This window comes from Aethalodelphis obliquidens, unplaced genomic scaffold (assembly GCF_003676395.1).
Source record: "Aethalodelphis obliquidens isolate GAN/ISIS:26980383/991018 unplaced genomic scaffold, ASM367639v1 scaffold3, whole genome shotgun sequence".
NCBI lineage: Eukaryota > Metazoa > Chordata > Mammalia > Artiodactyla > Delphinidae > Aethalodelphis > Aethalodelphis obliquidens.
In genome coordinates, this window is record NW_020837947.1 from 58,212,573 (window position 1) to 58,238,333 (window position 25,761).

Here is a 25,761-nt window from a genome sequence, read left to right on the forward strand (position 1 = left end):
AAGAAATGTTCATGGCAGTCCTTCAGGCAGAATGAAAATGGTACCTGATGGAAATCTGGATCTACAGAAAGAAATGAAAACACTGGATTAGTAACTATGTGGATAAATATAAGGTATTCAAATCTCTTTAAAAGATAATTGACTGTTTAAAGCAAAAATAATAATGTATTTGGGGGTTTATGATATAAGTAGATATAAAATGTATGAGAAAAATGGAACAAAGTTCAGGAAAGAGAAATGAAAGCATTATTGTAAAATTCTTGTATTGTACACGAAGAGGTATAATGTCATTTGAAGGTAGACTATGATGTTATTCAATGAATCCTAAAGCAACCACTAAAATAACACAGCAAAGAGCCTTATCTAATAAACCAACAAAAGAGAAGACAAAATCATGAAAAATACTCAATTAATTCAAAGGAAATTTAAAAAAAGAGGAAAAGAGGAACAAAAAGAAAAAAACAGGTGGGACAAATATCAAGCAAATAGAATGTGGGAGACTAAGTCAAATTATGTTACTAATCACATTAACTATAAATGGTCTCAATATCCCACTTAAAAGGTAGAGATACTCAGATTGGATAAAAAAACCAAGCCTCAAATATATACGGTCTACAAGAAATACGCTTTAAATATAATGACACAAATAGGTTACAAGTAAAAGGGTGGGAAAAGATGCACCACACTAATTAGACAAATGCTGAAGAGGCTGTATTAATATCAGACAAAGTACCATCAAGAATGACAAATTACCTTCAAGAGGGGTTTTACAAAGTATTCATTCCTTTATGCAGTCTGAAATTAAAATATCACAAAGACTAAACCTTGCCCTGATCTCATTCAGCAATGTGATTCTTAAAACAGTTTTAAAAATTGCAGGTATAGAAAGCGCCTCCATGCATATCTTTCTTTTAAAATACTCTCTTTTCAAGGTGGGGAAAGAGAGAGGGACAGAGACAGAGAGAGGCAGAGAGAGGCAGAGAGAGAGGGTTTATGTCAAAACAAATACACAAATACAGAATAAATTCTTAGCTCTCCACCTGATTTTGAGTCAAAAGAAGGGGCAGGGGAAGTTTTCTTTCTTTCCTCATGAGGATTCCTCCTCTTTTTCATTTTCTTTTTCCCTCTGGAGTTGTTCTCTGAATGCCCTGAGCTCCCCGCCAAACACGTGCAGGCATCCTTATTCCACTTGATAGTAAGTCCACCTTTTCAGTTGCTTAGGCTAAGAGCTTTGGGGGTCATCTGTGAATCTTCCCTCTTTTACTCTCCACATCTTATCAGGTATCCTGTTTACCTTCAAAATACACCCAGAATCTGAGCTCTTATCACATTCATTGCTCTTACCTCCTTCAAACCCCTATCCTCTCTCCCCAGTCACTGTGATGGTCTATTACATAGAATCAAATCATGTCCTCTTCTTTTCAACACCCCCTCACCCCCACCAGCATTCCCCCTTCTCTCAGTGTAAAATCTGAAATCTCTACAGCTGTCCACAGGCCCAGAATGATCTGGTGCCCACGACTTCTCTGCCTTCTCTATGACTCTTTCCCTCGTCCCCTCTCTCTGCTCCAACAACCAGCCTCCCTGTGGTTCCTACAAGACACGGTGTGTGCTCCCTCTTAGGCCTTTGCACTGTTTGCTCTCTCTGGTACACTTTCCCTCCAGATATACTCATGAATAACTCCTTCACCTCATTCAGATCTTTGTTCAAATGTTAATGTCTCCATTAGATCTACCCTGACCGCCCTATTTGAAGTTAAACAATCCTGGCTTCAAGTCCCCTCTCCGCTCCCTACCTACACCGCTCTATTATGTCCTATAGTTTTTATTACATTCTGACCTACTCTATAATTTACTAATTTACTATTTTTTATTGCTGTCGTATTATTATTTTTTTGTTGGTCTCTCTACACTAGCACTGAAGCCCTGTGAACACTGGGATGTTTGTCTGCTATGTTCAGTGGTCTATCCCAAGGGCCTAGAACAGTGCCTAATACAAGGTAAAAGCTCAATATTTATTAATGAGCAAATGGCCATTTGCAGGGAAAGGACCTTGCCAGAAAAAAAGAATGTATTTCATCTTTTCTGCCAAAATGTTTACCACAGTGCCACACATGCATCTCAATTTAAATTATTGGTTGGCAAACGTCTGAAGATGACACGAATTGTTTTCAAATTGAAGTATAGTTGACTTACATAAAAATGACACTTTTGACAGATGAGAAGATGGCTAAAGATTTTGGCCACATGGGCAATTGTTTTATTTTCGTTAGATTTCTGTGGTAGAAATACCCTGCTGTTCCTATTTGAGTGTAATTGTTATACAACTCAGTCAAATGATTAATACATTATTAGGTTGTTAGGCCTGAGGAGGTGGAGTTTCACTTGCTTGGTGATTGTCATTTGTCCATCATGGAGGAAGGAGGTGTATCTCTTAAAATGGGAAATTCCTCTGGGCTTGTGGGTTCCTGAGAATCACTCTTAAGCTTTAGCAGAAGGTCTCCAGGTATGTAAGCGGTACTTTCTATGTGGCGAGTCTAAAGATGGCACCCTTCACATGGAGAGAGATTTGGAACAAGAAAAGACGGAGCCAACGCTGTGATGTACCTGACCGTGAGGCTACAGGACACACATAAGACACACTCACACTCACACATACTTGCGAATCCCCAACACAATGGCTGTATTCCCCACTCAGGAGAGTAGACCAATGAAGTTGGAGGAAAGTCAACCAGGGAAGGAGGTAATCACCTCCTTTCAAGGTGAATCCTTCTGGGGGTTGAATTCTGTTTAAATGAAGAGGTGTTTTTTTCAATCCTTTCCTTACCTCCGGTTGACATTTGCAGTTTGAATTTGCCGTGCATTTGGCTCGTGCTGTGTATAACGTGCACTGTATTATTGTACAAGCATGTACAATGTTTGAAGTGGCCAAGGATTCTATTTGCCTGGCCTTGTTATTTGCTGGAATTGCATCTCCCTGTTTGACATGGTTATGATATCATCCTTTGAGCTCACTGAGTGCAGGGGCCTCAAGTTTTCTTTCTTTCATAGTCTTCCATTGCAATAATGTTACTTGCAAATGACCTAGGTTGTGACAGCAGAAGTCAAGCAGGAGGAACAATCACATCAATTTCCATTTATTGACCATCCGCTATGTGACAGGAAATATATTAATTATTTTACAAACTTGTAAATGTGTATAGTTATGCTGTCTTTCGTTCTCTGTGGTTTTTAGACCTTGTGATGCTTTCTGGAGGAGGTAGATTTACTTTTTACCTGCCAGATCAGTTCAATACAGAGAACGGACAGGGACAGGAAAAGGGGGGATGGGGATGGGGTGTGGAATATGCAGGGTCACTACCAGCTCATCCCTAAGTAAACAGATTCAACCTGGAGCCCAAGAAACAGTGAGAGCCATGTGTCCTGCTGATGAAATATCGTGGGAAAACCCTTTGGTTAGAGTAATTAAAAGATGAGGGATGGATACCAAGCCTTCCCAATTAACTTCTGATAATTGGCCCTGGATCAGTGCATTAATGAATTGTGAAAATGATTTTTTGAATGCTTTAATAGTTTGTATTTTTCTCATGTCCCTCCCTCTACCAGGGTAAGAGTCAAAGCAAAATTTACTAGTTTTCTATTGGTTACTTCCCTAGAAGTTGTTTCCTTTTCTTCCCCCTATTATAGTTCAAATTTTACCCTAAAAAAATTTATCCTAATGAATTTCAGGACACTCGCCCAATTTTTACTGAAATTTGGCTGGATTACATGATTTAGTTGGTCATTGTTGATGTTTGGGGAACGAGCAATTTGTTACACAGAGATTTTCACTGTGGTGTTATTTGGAAATAGTATAAGAAAAGCAGAGTTCCTTTGGACTAAAACCAGAGTATCCTCAATCTTCCCCTCTGTTCTTTGAATCTGAAGTGAAAATTGACTTTATAGTTACAGGGACTTCGCTGGTGGCACAGTGGTTAAGAATCCACCTGCCAATGCAGGGGACACAGGTTCGAGCCCTGGTCCGGGAAGATCCCACATGCCATGGAGCAACTAAGCCCGTGGGCCACAACTACTGAGCCTGCGCTCTAGAGTCCACGAGCCACAACTACGGAAGCCCATGCACCTAGAGCCCGTGCTCTGCAACGAGAGAAGCCACCACAATGAGAAGCCCGCGCACTGCAAGGAAGAGTAGCCCCCGCTCGCTGCAACTAGAGAAAGCCCGCGTGCAGAAACAAAGACCCAGTGTGACCAAAAAAAAAAAAAAAGCTTTATAGTCACAGTTTCCCTCCTATCTCCATTGTCATTGCTTCAGTTGAGTTCCTCACTCTCTACTACTTGGATCAATCATTAGCCCACTTATCCCACACTTACAGAGGGTTTACTTTGGGTTAGGGTCTGTCCCCAGGACCTGAAGACACAAACCTCAATCAGAAATGTACTTTGTCTTCAAGAAACGCTCTGACCATTATTAGGAAGAAATAGATATATGTATCAGTCAAGTTCTACTCAGAAAATCAGATACTACCGTGGGTATTTCGATGGGGAATTGAATATTGGGAACTGGTTGCAGAGGTATTGGAAGGGCTGAAAAAGCACAGAGGGAGGAACTGATGTATCCTTGAGAGAAAGGAACTGCAGGAAACAGGTTTCATCTCTAAGGGGGAACACAAAAGAGAAGTGGTTAGTGTTACCAAGCTCCGGAAACACAAAAAGGGCCCTAGAGAACTGCTGTTCATACCTGTGAGGGCTATGAAGAGCCCTCACACTGGTTCTGTGATCACCCAGAGAAGCTTGGACCAGCTGCTGCTCTGGGAGAGAACAGCTACAAAATAGAGAGGAGCAAGTGGTGTCTCCTTCCCCCTGCTTTCCTGTCTCCATCTAGTCCCCTGATTGGCAGATTCTAAAGGGGAGACGGTGACAAGGGAATCTGGGAAATGTAGTTGGCTGAGTCCCAGCCCCATCAACACAGAGAAGAGTTTAGAAGGGTAGAGAGAAAAATCTAAATAACTGACATAACATTTTGAAATAGAAATAAACTGTTAATAGGTAGGTGAGCTGGTTGAAATGCACGGTGGCCATAGTGAGAACACAGGATCAGACAGTCAGGTCTGCCTGAGGCAGAGTCAGTGAGTCGTGAAAGACAACACGACAGTCATAATAAACACCCATGCAGGTGTCCACTAAGCAGAAGGCAGAGCTAGTACCAGGGCTTGACACAAAAGACAGATGTTTTGAGGGCTTTCCAAATAATTTGTAATGGCTCAAGGGTCATAACCATTCATTCATTCTGGCGATATTTTTAAAAAACTTCCCATGTTCCATGAAGGGTACAATGTGCTAAAGCTACATCTCTGAAGAAGGTACACGAGGTCTCTGCCTTTATGGCACTGACTTTCAAGTAGCTAAGATGGACAATAATCCCATAGGGAGAGAAAGTAAAATGATTACGACTGCAATAAACGCAGTAGATGGGGTGCTCTGATAGAGAATAAACGAGAGCAGCCCAGTTTAGTCCAGTTAGTCTGGGAAGGTCTCCTAAAGTTGACACCTAAAAGATGGAAAGGAACGAGCCCCTTGAAGTGCCTGGAGATAATTCATGAGCACTAAGCTAGTCCTTGAAGCCAACAGAAAGTCAAGGTGACTGGAATACATTCACACACACACACACACACACACACACACACACACACACACACACTTTCTTTGTTCACTGCAAAAAAAGGAAGAAATACATATCTGATTAGATAAAGCCAGGGAAGTGTCAATGCTTCAGAGACCTCTGTCTGGGTCAAGCTGAGCTTCAGAGAAGGGTCTGGATAGGTAGGAAGGACCCTGTTGCAGATGACTTTGTGTGAAATGCTTGGGATGGGAATGCTCGGGATGTTCCATTGCAGTGGAAAGCCTTGGTACAGGTTTAAACTGAGGCCTGTTGACACCTGTTTTATGTGTTACAAGAGTAACTTTGGTGTCAGGTGGAGAATTTGTGCTACAGGTAGGTATTAAAGGCAATTTTAAATAATTGAAAGATGCTGATATGTATGCCACATATATTGCATGAGTAACATCACATTTTCTTGAATGGTCAAACCAAGTAAAAAATCATAGCATTATAATTTGAACAGAACTTATGGTTTTAATTTTATCTACTCTAGTTTGATAAACTAGAGTAGGGGACCAAAACCATCATGAGACATAATTAATATACTCTGTATTTAAACCCTAATTTTATTAATTCAAATAGCTGTATACAAATAGCCAACAGGTATATGAAAAAATGCTCAACATCACTAATTAGGGAAATGCAAATCAAACCCAAAATACGATGAGGTATTACCTCACCCCAGTTTATATATAAACCCAAACGAACTTTTTGGCCAACCCAATATATATAAAACGAATGTTGGCAGTGATGTGGAAAAATTAGAACACTTTTACACTATTGGTGGGAATGTAAATGGTGCAGCCATTATGGAAAACAGTATGGAGTTCCCTCAAAAAATTAAAAATAGAATTAGCATATAATGCAGCAATCCCACTTCTGGGTATATAACCAGAAGAGTTGAAATCAGGATCTCAAAGATATCTGCATGGGATATCTGCACTCCCATGTTTATTGCAGCATTATTCACAATAGCCAAGTCATGGAAACAACCCAAATGTCCATCAACAGATGAATGGGTGAGGAATATGTGGTACATATATACAGTGGAACATTATTATTATTCTTAGAAAAGAAGGAAATCCTGCCACTTGCTACAACCTGGATGAACCTGAAGGGCATTATGCCAGGTGTAATAAGCTAGTCACAGGAGGACAAAACATCATGATTCCACTTAAGTGAGGTAGCTAAAATACTCAAACTCACAGAAACAGAACAGAATGGGCTAGAGAGAGGGGGGAAAGGGGAGTTCTTTTTCAAATGATATAAAGTTTCAATTATGCGAGATGAATTAATTCTAGAAGTCTGTTGTACAACATAGTGTCTGTAATCAACAATACTGTATTAGGCGCCTAAAAGTTTGTTAGGAGAGTAGAACTCACGTCAAGTGTTCTTTTTTAAAATTACTCAATTAATTATTATTATTTGTCTGTGTCAGGTCTTAGTTGTGGCACGTGGGATCTTCGCTGAGGCATGCAGGACCTTTTGTTGTGGCACAGCCTTCTCTCTAGTTGTGGCGTGCAGGTTTTCTCTTCTCTAGTTGTGCTGTGTGGGCTCTAGACCATATGGGTTCTGTAGTTAGAGGCACGTGGGCTCTCTAGTTAAGGGGCCTGGGCTCAGTAGTTGTGGTACACGGCTTAGTTGCCCCGCGGCATGTGGGATCTTAATTCCCTGACCAGGGATCAAACCCACGTCCCTTCATTGGAAGGTGGATTCTTTACCACTGGACCACCAGGGAAGTCCCATGCCAAGTGTTCTTGCCACATACACACACACACACACACACACACACACACACACACACACACACACACACACACACACACACCACACAAACCCCAAAGAGACACAGACATTTTTGGAGGTGATGGATATGACTTTTTCCTTGATTATGATGATGGTTTCATGGGTGTTTCCATCTATCCAAACTCATCAAATTTTATACATTAAATATGTGCAGGTTTTTGTATATCAATTATACCTGAATAAAGCTGTTTAAATAAAAAAGAAATACATCTAAAGAGAAAAGATATTGATATATAAAATATTTGATAAATATGAACAATATATGTAATAGAACTAAGATATTGAACTCAATAATGAAACAGATAGTTGTGAATCCACTATCTTACTTCATTGCAAAACATTACCAATATCGTTGTCTACCTGTATATTTCCTGCCATCATCTACTTTTGAGTGGTAACTGCTAATCTGAATTTTGTGTTAGTGTTTCCCTTGATTGAAAGTTTGGTTTCACCTCCTATGTATGTATCCCTAAATGATATATTGTTTTGTATTTCTTGTCTTTGAACTTCTTAAAATGGGATTATATTGTACAGTCTTCTGTGACTTTCCTTTTTTTCTCTTCAGTATTGTGGTTTCTATGATCGATCCACATTGTGTACTTTTAACGCTGCCTTATATACCACTGAGTAAATACACCACAGTTATTTCTAGTGTGGTAGTGGAGGTTTAGACTATTATTATTATTATTATTCACTGAATCAGCTCTGAACAAACAACACTACTCTGAACGTTTTTGTGCATTTCTCCTGGTGGATGTGTGCAAAGCATACATATATATGCTTAAGAGCAGAATTGTCAGGTTTACAGTATGTGAATGTTTAACTTGACAAGGTCATGCCACATTATTTTCTAATAAATGGTGCTCATTAAATTTTTTTGAATTACCCATGATTTATCCCCAACTCCTGCCTGATCACTGTAATCCCGGCTCTCGTCTGCTTATAGGAATCATTTTGATACATTAATTTTAACACCAACTAACCTCTCTTTATTGCTGTCTCTAATTATGAGAAAGATCACCTTTAATTTACTCGAGTGAAAGCATCTCCGGTCCTGTGTTGTGAGACTCAGAAGATGAGGCGACATCCTCATTCCTAGCTCCTCCCGGGAGTGGATGTACTGTGACGTTAACTATGCTGAACCTTCAAGACCCCTTATTTGCCTGGGCTCCTACCAGCATCATTTGAAAATATTCACTTTTGTATATATTTTTTATTCATAATTTAACTTCTTTTTCTTAAAAAAAGACCCAAACTTGAATAAGCTTAAGGTCCCAGGAAACCTGAATTTGTCCCTAGTTTCTTTTATGTTATAATCTCTTTACTTTGGGGTTTAATTTACATTTTATAACCTTGGTCTTCCCAATCCTCTGCAATAGCTTCTAAGAGACTTTCTAAACGATTCAAAACATTTTCCCCCTGAATATTTAAAAAATCATCTCAAACAACAGACTAGTCATTTAACTCAACAGTGGGCTCTTCCTAACGGACATTATCCCAGTTTTAGTGAAGTTACTTGGAAATGAGTCAGAATCCTAACAGTTTTCAACACAGCGGATTAATTTGATCGATTTAAGTCATTCTTCTTGGAACTACTCAGTTTACTTTGCTTATGACTTGGCTTTCCGGGCCAAATCAGATTTAAGGGTCTAATGTATGGTATTAGTGTTTCATAGACTTGAACCAGGGTTTTGCTATAATCTCTGCCTGATTTCTCTGAATTAAAATAATGGACAATGTCAAGTGTGATAAATCAATCAGGTAGTTATGAGAAAGTATTGTGTCCATAAATAGCTAACAATCAAAGAAACAGCAACCAAAAAACACCTCTTAGATTCATCAGAATATATCCACAGACCTCAATTCAAGAAACACTGGTGTATAAGGATAAAACTCGGCATTTTAGTCAACTTAGATGTTCTCAAACTCACAAGGTGAGGCCTTTCCCATTCAAGCCTCGGCCTCGAGCATCTCCCATAGAGGGCCGGTCCACCCAGACCTGTCTTGGTCCCCCTCCCTCCAACTGTAACCTGCCTTCAGGTATTTCTGCTGGTTACCCCACTCCTTCCCCAGAGAACGAAGCACCTTTGTGTTTCTTAAAAACTCCAGCAGCACCTCAGTCTCTGAGAGGGTGCGCTTTGAAGATCTCTCTCCCCCCATCTCTGAAAGTAGCACTAATCATTCCCTGCCCATCTCAGGTTAGATAATGCGATACTCAGCCAGAGGGAGGACGTTCTTAGCCACAGACTAGCAGCCCCAGTAAATTTGCAAGGAATATCTTATTCCTACGTCTCTCTTTTGTAACACTTTCCTTCTGGTGAATATAAGACTCCTCAAGCAATAACAACTTGCATTATAAAGCCTTATGAACATGAACTCGCATAAATCACATTCATTAGTACCTCTTCCTTTCGGAGGTCCCTTTCCCAGGTGACTAGCATGGCTCCAGCCTGCCTCCCAACCTCGGCCTCGCCTCTAGTATTGGTATAATTGTACTGACTCTCCCAGGAGAAGCCCACCTGCCTAGTCCTTTTCCTCACTCCTCTTTTTTTTTTTTAATAAATTTATTTATTTTATTTATTTATTTTGGGCTGCCTCTGGTCTTCACTGCTGTGCACGGGCTTTCTCTAGTTGTGGCGAGCGGGGACTACTCTTCGTTGCTGTGCACAGGCTTCTCATTGCAGTGGCTTCTCTTGTTGCGGAGCACGGGCTCTAGGCGCACGGGCTTCAGTAGTTGCGGCACGCGGGCTCTAGAGCGCAGGCTCAGTAGTTGTGGCTCACGGGCTTAGTTGCTCCACGGCATGTGGGATCTTCCCAGACCAGGGCTCGAACCCATATGCCCTGCGTTGGCAGGTGGATTCTTAACCACTGCGCCACTAGGGAAGCCCCTTGACTGTCACACCAATTTAGCTGAGGCCCGGGACTCCCCGCCCCTGCTCTGACAAAAGCCCTTGGCTGCTGCCCTCCACTCACCTATGCGTCTCTCCTGTAGGAATCACTCTTTCATGGGGTTTTGTCCAGAGGACTGAAGTCCCCTCTTCTGTGTGAGCACCCATCTCTCATCTCTTCTCCAGCTCAAAAATCTCCCTGTTTTTTTTTTTTTCCACTCTCCCATCTTTTCCCTAATACTAGCTAACTGATTCAGTGAATAAATACAGCATAACATGGTAGTTCATGACTGCCAGCTGGAGGGCCAGAGTTCTTAAAAAGTTCAAAACATCCTCCTGTCCCTGAATATTTTAACTAAGGGCTAAGCTTTACAAAATTCTCCAGGCTTCGGTTTTCTTATTTGTAAAATGGAATGGACAATAGTGCTGACTTCACAGAGAGGTTGTGAGGAGTAAATGAGAAAATAAACACCAAGTATTTACCACAGTGCTTAGCACAATAAATGTTAGTTTTCATCACAGATTTGTCCAGGACTGCTGATCACTCTGTGTCCAGACACAGAAATATGCACATTTTACGCAACATATCTAAAATATGAGAATTCAAAATATCACATTTTAGGCAACATGTTTGATTCAGTTTTGATTAGGCCTTTTAGTATGATTGTTTCTTTTTAAGTGTTTGAAAGATAGCATTGTCTCCCCGACACTGCCTAAGCAGTATTTTTCTACATAGGCTGAAATTCCTCACAGATAAATATTCATCCATTTTACTCAACTCAGTTTACTGGAGGACAGGAACTATATTTTACTGTTACCATTCCCATTTCAAAGATGGGGAAATAAAGGCATTGAGAAAAAAGGTAACATGCCCGAGGTCACAGAACAACTACATGGGAAAGATAAGGCATCAGCTTTGACCTAGTTTGCTCTTTGTGCAATTTTGTATCAATGTTTTTAAAAAATGCACCAAAAATCCTAATCAGAATCTTCTGAATAGTAATCATGTGCTGAAAGATGGTGTATTCTTTTTGCATAAAAGATTTTCTGCATTACAGCAGGGGGCCTTACCCTGATGTGTCAGGAGGAAGAAGAAAATTCATTTCTTATACCAGCCTGTCATCTGCCCTTTATGATTGAACCATATACCATCAGACAATCACAAACAGTGACAAGAGCTTTTGCTCTGTAGCGATTCTCATGTTTGAATTGGTTTGCTGAATTGGTTTGCTGAAATGCTGCACTCCGCTGCATTACTGGAAAACACTACAAAGAACAGATGTGCAGGACCACGCCATAGTTATCATTTAGCTGTTTAATCTGGGTGTTTTAAATACTACTCCAATTTTGTTACAGTGTATTTGATATTTGAAGTATGTTTTTTAAGCTCTATGTTAAAAGCACAAGAAATGATATTTTTTATGGATTAAGCAAATCCTTTGTTTTTGACATAATCACATCCTGAAAGTGACGGAAAATAAAAATCTTCCCATTTTTCATATATACATAATTTTGATGGTGTATTTGTAGCGATTTCACCAGAGTAAATTCACATCCTCTGCAGCTGGTATAATTCCCATACCTACCTTAAGGAAGACGTCTATAGAGACACAGAAGATATGGGCTCTTATATTAACTCCCAGTAGATTACAAAAAGTAATCAGAACTAAATGGAAGATATACTCTCCAACACATATTTTCAGACTTGAATTAGAATTTTTTTCCTGCATACTAAAGCAAGTAGGGACATTTTACATTACCTCTGGTCCCTTTATAACTCCTTGAGTAAGTGTATTGCAAATAAGCACATTTATCATTGAAGACTGTTAGTAAAGAATACGGTATTTATTCAGAGGATTCAGAGACACAACATTTGAAGAGTTTTTAAATTGCTTATTTGGTTTAGAGCCATATTCACTTCTTGATGAAGATATTGTTAAAAGTGATGAAAGTAGGAAAGCTTATCATTTCACTGATCTCTGTCACAGCCAATGAAAACATTAATTTTAAAAAATTAAAATGTAGGAGTAGGCTATATGAATTTTAATGAGTTTCATGTTTAAATTATTAGAAAATTTAATAGAACATATATTCCTAAGGTTAATTTTAAAGACACTGCATTTCTTGAGTCAACATGAACACTCTGAAGAGATTTCAGGATGAAAAATTAGTACAGAACAAAGCCCACTGTGGAGAATCACTAAGTACCAGCTATGATAATGACCTATTACAAGGCACCTGGTTATATCATGGATTTGATTATGGAGGTCAACTCCTGTTCTCTGTGTAAATAGTGATGTGTGGTGCATCTTTATTCTTGAAACTTGGAAAGCGTACAATAAGGGGGTTGTGTGTGTCCTCTGGCTTCTGCATTACAACAGGATTCTATGTAGTAAGGCCATTAAGACCTTAAGCGTATGAATGCATCATTGGTGACTTAGCTGGGAGATTGCAAAATGCTTGTGGATGGAAAATTCGTCCTTACATATTTATTTGTTTAGGATTTTCCCCTTACTGCCTAAACGACATGGAGTGGGTTCCATACTTAGAACAATGAAGTAAATATATTAAAACAAATATTAGCCTTTTAAACAAACATTTTCTCATTAGTCTTCTCTCTGTGACAAGAACGAGGTTAAAAATGGTTTGAAGTTTCTTAAGTCATTATGTTCTGTGGCTTTTCTAAAATTAGAGTGTCACGTTTTCAGTAACAGTGTTTGTATTTACATAATTTTATTAATTTTTATTACAGTTCAAAGCATACAACCATTTTACCAATTGCCTTTTTGTAATTAGAATGTTATATCTTCACTTTGCTTTGGCTCTCAGTGAACTCAGTAGTATCACATTTCATTAGCAAATACAGAACAGTATTTCCTGATGTAATTAGACAAGTGTATTTGGTGTTTAACATGATTTTCATCTTCATTAGAGAGAGATGTGAAACTTATGAGTCTCCTTTATCACTTTGAAAATTCTTCTCCCTTGAAAGAATATCTCTGTATAATTTTATTATTCCCGTTTGATTTTGTGAGGCATGTCACCTGTTTCCGCCGATGTAGCAAATTATCTTCCTTGGTCTGGTGGAAGCATAAAAAGAGTGTGTGTATGTGAGAGAGAGACCTTGTTTGGAAAGATAACTTAACATGATTTTTTTTTTTGCTCCATCTAGCCCCGAAAGTTTTCGACGTTAGACCTACACATTTGACTGGGACCTTTCCCTTTTTCTCAAAACTGGACCACCTTTGAACACTAGGCTACCTAGTTACCTAACACCCGCTTTGTGGATATTGATGGTTGTTTAGAGTTAAACAAAAGAACATTATGTACTAGTGGACAACCTATTATTTAAGAACACGGGAGAAGCGGATTCAGTAGCAGCCATTTGTCACTCTACGTCCTTCTTCTGCTAAAAATAGGAATTACTTATTCACACTATCTTACTGAGCTACAGAATAAACAATGGAAACAGGGTTTTGAAGCGCTTTAAACTCCCTTCCTTCCTCACTCCCTCCCTCCCTCTCACTTTCTTTCTTTCTCTCTCTCTCTCTTTCACAAAAAATCACCTAATCATGTTAATTATCTTCCTTCCCCTTTTATTGGCAAAATATAGACACTATATATATTTCTATTTATGTTACCACTATGTGGTCAGTTTTAATTTGGCTTCTTACTCCTATACAATATTGTCCATGGCAAAAATGTCATTAGAAGTGGTGTTGACTAACACTTTGTATAGGATTAGGTACTGTACTCATTATGATAATGTAAACTGGTGTTTGAAAGTCTATAGAGGTTAAATACTTGCAATTTTTTCATAGATAAAATTGCTTAGGATATTTACTTAAATTTGGGATAGTTCTTCTTTTGTTGAGGTCTTCCTCTGCAGTGGTTTTGAATTGAATTCTCAGTTCAATGGAACAGACAGATAGAAAGGGACCATTGTGATTGTCTCAGAACTCTACTACGACAGGATAAAATAACATGCTCTTTTCTTGTGTCTTAGGCTGTATTTTGTCCTATATGTCTTTTAAAATACTATTTATCATACTCTGTTTATTTCTTCAGGGATTTGAATTAATTTACACAAAGAATGGCAAAACACAAAACATTTAAAAAGTAAGATTAAGGAAAATAGGAATTAGAACAAGAGACAAGATCAGAAACAAAATAAGACACATTTGAAATAGCTGTGCTCTATATTTAGGTGTAAGCTTTCTGGTGGCCTAAGTGAAAAGGCAAAATTGGATAATTGCTCAAGGTGGGGAAGCAAACATTTTCTCTGGGGCACATAAAAATTTTCTTAGCACATACCCCTAAAGGAAATTTCTCTCATAGAACTGCATATGAGAAGGCTCTGAGCGGTGTTCTCAACAATGTTTCTATAGCCAGTGCAGTAAAGGGTTCCCCCAAACAAGACTTTTTCCCTTCTTGTTAATATATAATTAATATATAATAAATGAAAGCAAAGAGAAGACTGTGAAAAGAATAGTTCAGTATGAGCAATTCCACAGGGGTCTAGAAAATATGGTACTCATGAGAGCTTTTTGGTAGAGGGATGGTTAGCTAACAAGTCCCTTAAACTCTTCTTTCACGGGGGGGTAGGCGGTTTGAAGCTGACTCCCTGGTGAGGTATTGTTTGCTGTGCATTGAGGTGATGAGTGCCCATGGTGCTATGACGGTTCACCACATACCCACAGTTCCCTTCTGAGCAAGTAGTTCCTTGTATAATCATTTCCTGTTTTGTCACGTGATCCTGTTACTCCAGCCACAGCCAGAGTTGGGTTTGTGGTGAGTGCCAGCACTGTCTTTCGGGTCAGCCTTTGAACGGCCAGGTGAGAGAGCTCTTTCCATTGTGGCCCCTTCCATCTGGATGAGGACTGATTAGCCAAAAGACATCCTTGTTCCTGAAGAGCTTGACTTTATAATAAACAGAAAGAGATGGGGGCCAAAAGGATGGCTCTGAAGTGAAGAGAGGCCCTGGGAGGAGTCGGAAACCAAGGCGCACAATGGTAACTGCAGCACAGGCGTTGCAGTGGGATGCTGAGTGATGGTTAGCGTCTTCACATGTCTCGCTTGGAAAAATTTTTCTTGATTCTTACTCTCTTGGGCATCCTTACAATAAGGCCCATTATACTAGGTAATCAGCACGTGTCTGTTCTTTGTAACCAAAAAGAACCAAACACAAGGGTCGACCCATGTAATCTGGAGATTAAATGACAAGATACTTTATTATCCTTTTATAGAATTTATGAATTCTAACAAAATTCTTAACAGAATGGATCACTATGTATGTTTATGTCTTTTTGTCATGAGTGACAGAAACAGAGCAACTAACATTCCTTCCTGGTGTAATTACAAGTAGTACCTATTGAAGATTATTGAGGCTTATATTTTTGTTAAATCCATAAAAACATTTAGGAATTCTATGTAGAAACCTTGTAATGTATTTGTTCTATGGGATTAAACATCATGATGTTTCAGAACAGCATAAGATTTCTTAACACAGTGGTTCAAATGTTAAAGAACACTACAGTTTGGAATGTAAGGTCTTCTATGATTTACCATTAAGTAAATGGCAAAGTATTACCAGGTTCTGGGACTGATATCTTTGATTGTAATCAGAACAAACAGGTGGGCTTCTTTTACAGTATTATGTTTGTATTTTGGAGCAACAGTGTCATGGTGTAACTAACCATCCATTTCCAACAAGGGGAGTATGGAATCCGGGACTTCCAAGCTGTCCTACCGTCTCTTCCTACTGTAAAATCAGAATATGGAGTTACAGTGAGATAATTCTAATGAAGCAAGGTACATTCATCCTTTAGAGCACTCTGCTAATGTGATCTCTTTTCTTTAACGATTCAACCCAAATCGGTGATGACCTTTCTAATGAAACACAAAACCTACAATATGCAACCTTACTAATACATTCTGGTGCAATTAGGTCACACAGAAGGCTTGTTAAGTTTGTAATGTCTGCTTTCACCTTTACTAGAATTTCTGGTTACACCAAAAGTGTATCATTCCTCACTGTAGCACTGTAATTCTACTCCAAATAAATAGTTTATTAAATAAAACTTCTAAACACTATCACTCTGTAAAATATATTAGAGTGTTTGATGATTTAAAAAATTATGAAAGATAGTTAAGAGTAATAAAAAATTAAGTTTTACATCTTACTAATAGCCACATTATATGCTATCATTTTTTAATTTAAAAACTGTTATATGTATTCTTAGAGAGAACGAATTTTTTAATGTATTAAATAGTTTCAAATTTAATAGTGTTTTGTAGGTGTCCCCGTTAAATGGTTTCCTCATTAGGAATAATGATCTATTTAGAGCTTCTGACGCTTGTAGGGATGTTGCCTTCCTAAATAAACATCCACATTGATGCCAAAGTCCTGTCGTGGCCAAACCTGTTTGTTGAGCTGCTTGTTGAAAACTGACATTTCAGAGTTACATCCTAGTTGTTTTGAAAATGTATTCACCATCTGCCCTATATAGGAGTTTATTTTATTAAAAAAAAAAAATCACCCAACAACCTCTTAATGTAGAGTTACTATTTTACACGAATAAGTATAGGGAGAAGGAAATAAAAGCCCTTGGAATTGCAAGCATACCATTTTATTCTCTTATCCGAAGTTTCTGGAACTGCTGCCACTGCAGCAAGCTGCCTGGCCTAAGGTTCTCTAGAGATAGGAGGTTGCTTACTTTCTGGGTGGAATTTATGGAACACAGATAACTGTCTGCCAGGAACTAAACTGAGCCCACAAAAGTTATTGAAGGTGTGAGATTAGATCTAGGCCTGGTGGAAGGGAATAGCAGATGAGATCCCAGAGGGGATTCCGGGGGAGCCGAGCTGTGCTGAGGCGCGCACAGGACCCTCTCCCGGCGGGCAAGTCTGGGCTGGCTTCTCCGCAGTCAGCCACCAGGGCGAATGTGGCTGCAGGCACAGCAGAATCTCTTAATGTACTGAAGAAGAAAGCGGGCCAGGACAGCAGGGAAGGAAAACCAGGGGAGAAACGTATAAAAAATTCACCACATAAATTAGCTGGGCCTCTTGACTCAAAAACTAGCAAGTTCCTCTGAATGTGAATCCCGCAGCTTCTTCTCCAAGTGCCTGGAGAAACTGCATCATGTAATCTACAAGGTAATTATGAAAAATGCATAGATGGTCACGTAGGTACCAAAAAAAAAAAAAAGGAAAGTTGTCTCCAGAAAAACATTAGAAGGTCCCCTTATGTCTATGAATTAGAGTCTGTTTGCTTCTAACAGCTGCTATTTTGGGAATTCCTCGGAGGATGTTTAAAGAGCAAGTTTTGTATATCGAGGTGGCTGTTCCATTGTCGTGGACAGTTGAAACCAGAGTAAGCTATTGAGGGGAGCTAACGGTTTTGGCACTGGTTTTGGGTGTTAAGTATCAACTAACATGTTTATGCCCGCCCTTCAGATGTCCACATACAAAGACCCCTTTCTCTCCCTGCTGGCAAGAATCCAGGCCAATCTTGGAATGCTTAGTCCCCCGCCCATCATTAAGGGCACTGTGTTAATCGTGGGGCTTCATCTCAGAAGCACCCTGGAAAGGAATGCTCACCGACCCACAAAATCCGCAGTTCCTCTTCTGTGGAAATCGCATGCACATGAACATGGGGTTCTGAGGCAGAACTAAGAAACAGTCAAGTTCAAGCTCACTTAAAATTACCTAGAGATTTAATATTTTAGGCATACTAATGGATAGGTCATTGAATTGCTACAATCATTTAAAAATCTGTGTTATACGAGAGATGTATGACATTTCTATATATGTTATATTATATTTATGTATATATGAGATTCTTTCTCACCATTACTTCTGTGAAGAACACAGATACAACGTATTTTAGTCAGTAGCATGTAGGCCAAGTCTTAGTCTGCTAAAACGATGTTAGCTTGGTCTGAAATAATATGTTCAAATTAAATTTTGATAAATAAGACGATAACCATGTAGGCAGAGAAAACATTACATCTTTCCTTGTAGCTTTAAGCTGAGTGCTATAACAGTGCTGGCATAACTAAAACAAAAATTTACTTCCTTTTGTGATCTATTTGGCATTAAAATTATCATTATATTCTGTAGGTTTTGTGGAGACTGAAGATTTTAAGGAGCTGTATGTTTATAAATTTATTAGAATAAAATCTACTGTCAATAGAAAAGAGAAATTTGAATCATTCTACTAGTAAACAATTTACAGGGTATTTTTTGGAAAATAAATAAAAAGGAGTAAATAGTTTCTTTTATGAATATTGCAGGTTGGGAATCTTCAACTTGTTATTTGGGAAGGTGTTAAAATAAACATGGTCTTGCATCTAAATTATTAGGATTTTTTATACATATACATGATTTTTTACTTAAAATTTGACTTATTTGGATTACATATTTAGCACTGTGGTTCTTCTCATAGGCTTAATACTTTTATTCTTTTTTTGTTTTTTTGCGGTACGTGGGCCTCTCACTGCCGCGGCCTCTCCCGTTGCGGAGCACAGGCTCCGGACGCGCAGGCTCAGCGGCCATGGCTCACGGGTCCAGCCGCTCCGCGGCATGTGGGATCTTCACGGACCGGGGCACGAACCCGTGTCCCCTGCATCGGCAGGCGGACTCTCAACCACTGCGCCACCAGGGAAGCCCAATACTTTTATTCTTATGATTCAAGAATGAGTCTTGACAACCACCATTCTGTTCTGCATCAATGAGTTTTGTTTTGTTTGTTCACTTGTTTTGTTTTTTATTTCACGTATAGGTTAAATCATACAGTATTTGTCCTTTTTCTCTGACTTATTTCACTTAGCATAAAACTCTCTAGGCCCATCCATGTTGGATGGCAAGATTTCATTCTTTTTTATGGCTGAGTAGTGTTCCATTGTATGTATATATACCACATCTTTATCCATCTATCCATCCCAGATGGTAACTAGACACACTGTGGTGATAGTTTCACAGTGGATATAAATATCGAGTCATTATGTGGTACACCTGAAACTAATATAATGTTATATGTCAATTACATCTCAATTAAAAAAATGATTCTTGAATCTTTGGAAAAGCAGAAAAATTCTCCCCCACATGCCAACTATTTTGCATATTTATGCTGTTCAGTTTACATTTTTTTCCTTCAAGGAATTCAAGCAAGAATATAATAGTGAGAACTATGATAATTTGCTTACTGAAAAAACCCTCACACATCAGCTTTATTTATTACTTCTCCAGTTACATTGCCAGTGTGGTGTCTTTTTCAGGCCAGCACAGGCAGGATTCTTCATCCTCCAGCTGGAATGGTGGTTTTAAAAATCCTTGGAGACAGGCCTGGGTTGCTTGCCGGGTGGGACATCTGTCCTGCTCGGTACTGTACGCCTGGCACATAGCTGGCACTCAATAAATAATTTTTGAACGCATGGCTGGATAAAGACCTCCGTGATTTATGCGAGCGCGAGAGGAAGCCTTATGCCCCTCCTCTTCTCTATATGTGCGTTAGACAGAAACCACAGTGTCTGAGAGGTCAACGGCCTTGGTAAGGGTCACTCAGGTTTCATGAAAATAGGCTTTTGGTTTCCTGGTCCTCTAGAGACTAGGCTGCCATAGCCCTCTGTGTCCTTGCTGGGAGTAATCAAACTCAGCAAGTCTCACAGCCCTGCCATCCCTGTGGAGGGTAAATGATTTCTATTGGAGGGGATGGGAGAGACTGGGGGGGGGGGGGGGGGGGGGGGCGGGCAGACGTATCGATCGTTTGTGTTCAGTACCCTCTTCCCCATTCAGCCCTGTCTCCCCTCTGTGACTGGACTCCCCGTTGACTTTAAGATAGCTCCCCATCTCCCTTTGACATTTCCCTCCATTTTATTTTAGGTGCGCTTTAGTCCTCTGGTGTATCCATAAGTCTCATTATGTCATTGGCATTACTTTGAATCTGTGTTCTATGGGACTGCTTCAGCTCTGAAGTTTCAACATTCCAGTTGCTGACCGCGATCCATCATTTCTTCTCACTGCATCTCTTCTGCAGCCTGATAAGAACCTCTAGTTCCTTGAACCCCTTACTTTCTAACTTCTCTCTCTTTTCTTCTCTGCTTAACTTAGACTTTAGACTCCATCCTTTAAGTGATTCTCTTGCCAGCCACCTCCACCCACTGGCCCTGTTGCCCCACAGGCCTGCAGAACCCCAACTCTGAGTCAGTCTAACCCTTTGTTTCCTCCTAACCTACACCAGGTTGCCACGCCCTGCTGGAAAAGACCACTTGGCCAACTAGAAATTTGGTAGTCAATCTTGACAGATTTTTCCCATCTCCCCTCCTCCCAGGTTCTGTGTTTCTTAACTAAATTCCTCTTAAATGTGTCCTCATTTTGCCCGCAGCCACGCCCTGATCAAGCCACTCTGACATTTTACCTGTATTGCTGAGTTATTAACAGGTCTCAGTGCCTTGGTGCTTGTCTTCCTACTATGGGCTCCACACAGCAGTCATAAGTTCTTTATATATTTCAAATATGATCAAGCAACTCCACTCTTTTTTTTTTAACATCTTTATTGGAGTATAATTTATTATAGTATTGGAGTTTATTGGAGTATAATTGCTTTACAATGGTGTGTTAGTTTCTGCTTTATAACAAAGTGCATCAGCTATACATATACATATATCCTATCTCCTCCCTCTTGCGCCTCCCTTCCACCCTCCCTATCCCACCCCTCTAGGTGGTCACAAAGCACCGGGCTGATCTCCCTGTGCTATGTGGCTGCTTCCCACTAGCTATCTCTTTTACGTTTGGTAGTGTATATAAGTCCATTCCACTCTCTCACCTTGTCCCAGCTTACCCTTCCCCCTCCCCGTGTCCTCAAGTCCATTCTCTACATCTGCATCTTTATTCCCATCCTGCCCCTAGGTTCTTCATGACCTTTTTTTTTTTTTTTTTTTAGATTCCATATATATGTGTTAGCACACGGTATTTGTTTTTCTCTTGCAACTCCACTTCTAACACCATTTAAGAAGCTCCTTTATGAAGCTCCTTTATGGTTGAGAATAGAATCCAAAGTTTTAATCATGGTGTGTCCCTGAGGATCTGAATCCTGTCCATGTCTCCGATTTCACCTCCCATCTCTTGCCTCTCTTTCCCCAGCTCCAGAAGTACTTTTTCGGTTCTCCAGATGCTTCATGTACTCTCTTCCCTTTGGACTCTCTCTCTTTTGTCCTCCCTCTTCACCCTCTCACCCCTGACTTCATTTTTCCTGGTGACCCCTTACCCATTTTTCCAGGTTTCTTTTACTGTTTCAAGAACTCTTTCCCTGAGATTCCCCCTCCCTTCAAACATATCTGAGCTGTGCTCTGACCGTGTGCTCCCGGGACACACTGTATCTCCACCATGCTAATACCTAGAATCCTGTATTTTAGTTGCTTATCTGTCTATATCTTCCACTAGTTTATAAAATCTGTAAGGGCAAGGACCCTATTTGCCTTGTTCACTGTTGTGCCCCAGTGCATAGTACAATGCTTGTAGTATAGTGAGGGGTAGATAAATATTTGTGGCAGAGAATATAGAATGATGGTAAGGTTAATGAACAGGAACCAAACTACCTGGGTTCAAATTCTGAGGCTGCCAATTACGTGCTGTATAATGTTGGATAAGTTAGTTAACTGTTCCATGTCTAGTTTCTTATCTATAAGGTGGGGATTATAATAGTCCACACCGGATATGGTTGTGGTGAGCATTGAATTAATACATGTAAAGTGTTTGGAGCAATGCCTGACACAGAGTAGGAACCCAACTGACTACTGATATCCATTAAAATATTTAATACGGTGATTTAAAAAAATGCGAGTCTATCTATCTATCTATCTTCCTATCTATCATCTATATCTATAGATATATCTTCAGCTGAAAATGGCCATATCTTTACACACCTTTATGAACTAGTTGTACCTGTTAACTTGAATCTGTAACTCAATTAGTTGAACGTGTTCCCCATTTAAATGATATAAATCTCTATCTAGACTCTCCCTTTAGTGGTGTAGAGAGCATGGCTGTGTACCCTTCTGCACAGTGTCTGTGAACCTGTGTCGCTTCATCTTCTTTTCTGTCTGTTAAGTGACCTCACCCAGCAGCATCGGCAGTGGATTTGGCTATCAAGTTCACCGTGTCTGCCTTTATATCTGTCTCTAAAACCTGGCATTATCAGGCTTACTGAATTTTCAAATTAGAGCGTTCCTACTGTTTAGAGGTTTGGAATCATCCTTCATCTACTTAGGGTGACCTGAGGCGGAGACAGTCACACCTTCTTTTCCATAGGAAGGAGATTTCCAACTACCTTTTATAAGTTACAGAACAGAAGCTTGCTTGCAAAGGCTTAGTTATTTGTCCAGAGATAAGCATCAGTTAATACTGAGACCAGGAATAAAGAACCGGCATTCCATGCCTCTCTTGTATTCACAATAAAACAGGACTGCAAAATAGTGTTAGGAAAGAAAAACTCAAGTATGAGAACATAAAATATGGTATTCTTTTTGAAACTATAACCATGAATTTATGCTGCACTGGTCCAACTTTCTCATAAGGTAAGGAGAATTGATAAAAACACGTCCTTAAGTGTGTGTATATATGATATCTATACATGTATGTCTATATATACATACATATACATATATAGCCTGTGTAAATAAAATGAAGCATTGGAAAAGACATCAGACAACTGTCTCTAGTTCTAGTTATTTTGGGGTCAGAGTTTTGTTCACTTTTTAATTTCTGTCTTGGAGAGAGTTAGGTGAAAATCTTTCATCTATGTCCTTGATGGCCTTGGGTCTTAAATATTAGGTACTGCCAGGTGAGCCGCACTTATTTCCTTCCATCCTTCTTTACCCTGTCAGACTTCTGCTGTGAGGCATTCTTCATCCCAGGGACGTTACTTCCTAACTGCTTTCTCAATAATTAATCCTTGGTTATCTAGTTTCTGGGCTTTTCACTCTACATAAAAATGACAAAAGTCACCCGTGATCTTCTGACATTTTCCTAGCTTTGCCTCACCTTAACTTTCCTTCTAGGTGATGATGTCCCTCCACACTCCATTGCTGAAACACACCCCTACTCTGATGGCAGTGACCTGCGCTAACCCAGGCTGTTATCCTGGTTCTCTCCTGCCCTGTGTCTGTTGGCTCCTTTTTATTCTTGCATGTTGGACAAAGGATTCACTAAGTTGAAGCCTCTTCTTTTTCTTCTTTAATTTCTGCCCTGAAGTCCTATGAAGAGTAAACGTCAGCTACATAATGTTAAATAAATAAAAAAACTCTTCTTCAGGTGCACGTGGAATTTCACGCAGTTCTTCATGTTGTCTTGCCTCTGGAAATTTGTACATGGGGTTGTTCCCTTCAGGAAGCAACGTAAATGTCCATTCTCTGGAATTTTCTTCCAGAAAGCCAGGCTAAGCACCTGACTCCCTTCTCTCTGTTCCAGCCGGACCTCATAGAAAACTTTGTGACAGCCCCTGTTGAATTGTTTTGCAGCTGTTTATATGTGTGTGTCCTCAAATGGACAATTGGAGTGGATGGTCCTATTCATGTTTTTAGTTCCCTCAGTGCCTATCACATAAGAAATGTTTAATAAACATTTGTTAAAGGAATGGATTAATCGGGGCACTCTCTTCTTGGGCTCATGTTGTTTCAGTCCCCTAAAAGATTTTTTTTTTCTAGAAGATGATAGTGTTCCAAAGAGAGATTTAATAATTTTGTGACTTGAAAAAAGAAAATCCACACTTTGTTTAGGATGAACAGTTTTTCTTCTCTGGGAACTTCTATCCTGCTGATGTGAGCAAAGTGAGTAAGTGTTACCCTGACGAAAATTAACTTACATTAGGCTTTATTTGATTTGTATTTGGAAAATATGAACTATCTAGACAAAAAAATTTAAAAGGAATTTTCTCTTTCTTGGAAAATTTATCTGATGCATTATTGCCCTTTTACACTCAAAATGTGTTGATTGCCAGGGAAGTTGTTCAGTACCACAGTTACTGTGAGAATTTTTGAGTCTGGTCTTGCAAATATCATCAGAATTGCTGAACCAAAGCAGGTGAAGTGTGGATCTGGGGCTTCTACCCCCATCCCCTCTTCTCCCTCTGGGATCCTCTGTTCTCACGATGACCTCTGCTTTCTCCAGACTAAAGTGTCAGCTGTCATCCCCAGGACTCTGGATACATGGCTTTCCTAGCCCCTCCTGTCTATGGAAACAGTGACTATTGCACTCAATCTAAGATGGAACTGGGTTCTTCTGGCCTCATGTCAGGTAAACGATCTGCATTTTAGCATTTTGGAAACAGTCTTTGACCCAAAGGAGAGACTTCAGTGCTGTCCGTAGCATAGCCCTCACCAGGACTGTGCAGGATACATTTTATTAATGAAGAGTCCTCTCCAAATCAGTCTGCTGTGGGTGAAGGAGCATCAGTGCTCTCAACCATCACCGGAAACCAGAATAAAAAAGCAATTATCCCTTCATTCATTGCAGTGTCATAAAAGGGTCATAGACCACGAGGTCTAGAAAACCTGGGTTTGGAGTTTTTCCCACATGGTCCTGTTGTTGTTGTTATTGTATAGCTTCTTTCTGAGTTTCAGTTTCCAGCTGTAAAATGGGGAAAATGCCACCTATATAGGAAGCTTTTTTGTGAAGCTTAAATGAGATAACAGTCAACTACTTAGAAATGGGCCTGGTACATAGAAGTATATCATTAATAAAAGACATAACTGTTAATATTTTAATTGATGGCTAACATCGTCCTAGGTATTGTGCCAATTGCTGAGGCTATAGGGAATCTCACATCTTTCTTTTAGCCTCAATTTTGTACTTCTCAGTACTCAAACCTTTTAGACACTTTCCCCAAATAGTTTTCCACTTTATGGTTAGGATTAACTCCCTTAGGGATGAGAGTAAAGGATGTGAATGGAAAAGGACAAGACTGTCATTGGAACACAAAATTGATAACCTGTCCCAGAATGCAATGTGCCTCCATGAAAATGACTTACAGCCTGTAGAATCTGCCAAAGTTAATCAAGGAGTAGTAACAGCCTGTTGAAATCCCTTATATTTAAGTGGGGGAGGGGAAGAAGGGATGGGAAAAAAGAGGTCTTTTAGTAGCTGAATGTTCAAAAGCAGAAAGGTGAAAAACCCATAATGCTTAGGTTGGGTTATCAGCTCCGAAATATTGTGAGTTGTCCCTAGGTGTGATGCTGATCTCTTTTCCTCTTTGAGTAGCTGACTTGAATTACTTTTTAAAAAATTTGTAGGGCTTCCCTGGCGGCACAGTGGTTGAGAGTCTGCCTGCCGATGCAGAGGACATGGGTTCATGCCCCGGTCCGGGAAGATCCCACATGCCGCGGAGTGGCTGGGCCCGTGAGCTATGGCTGC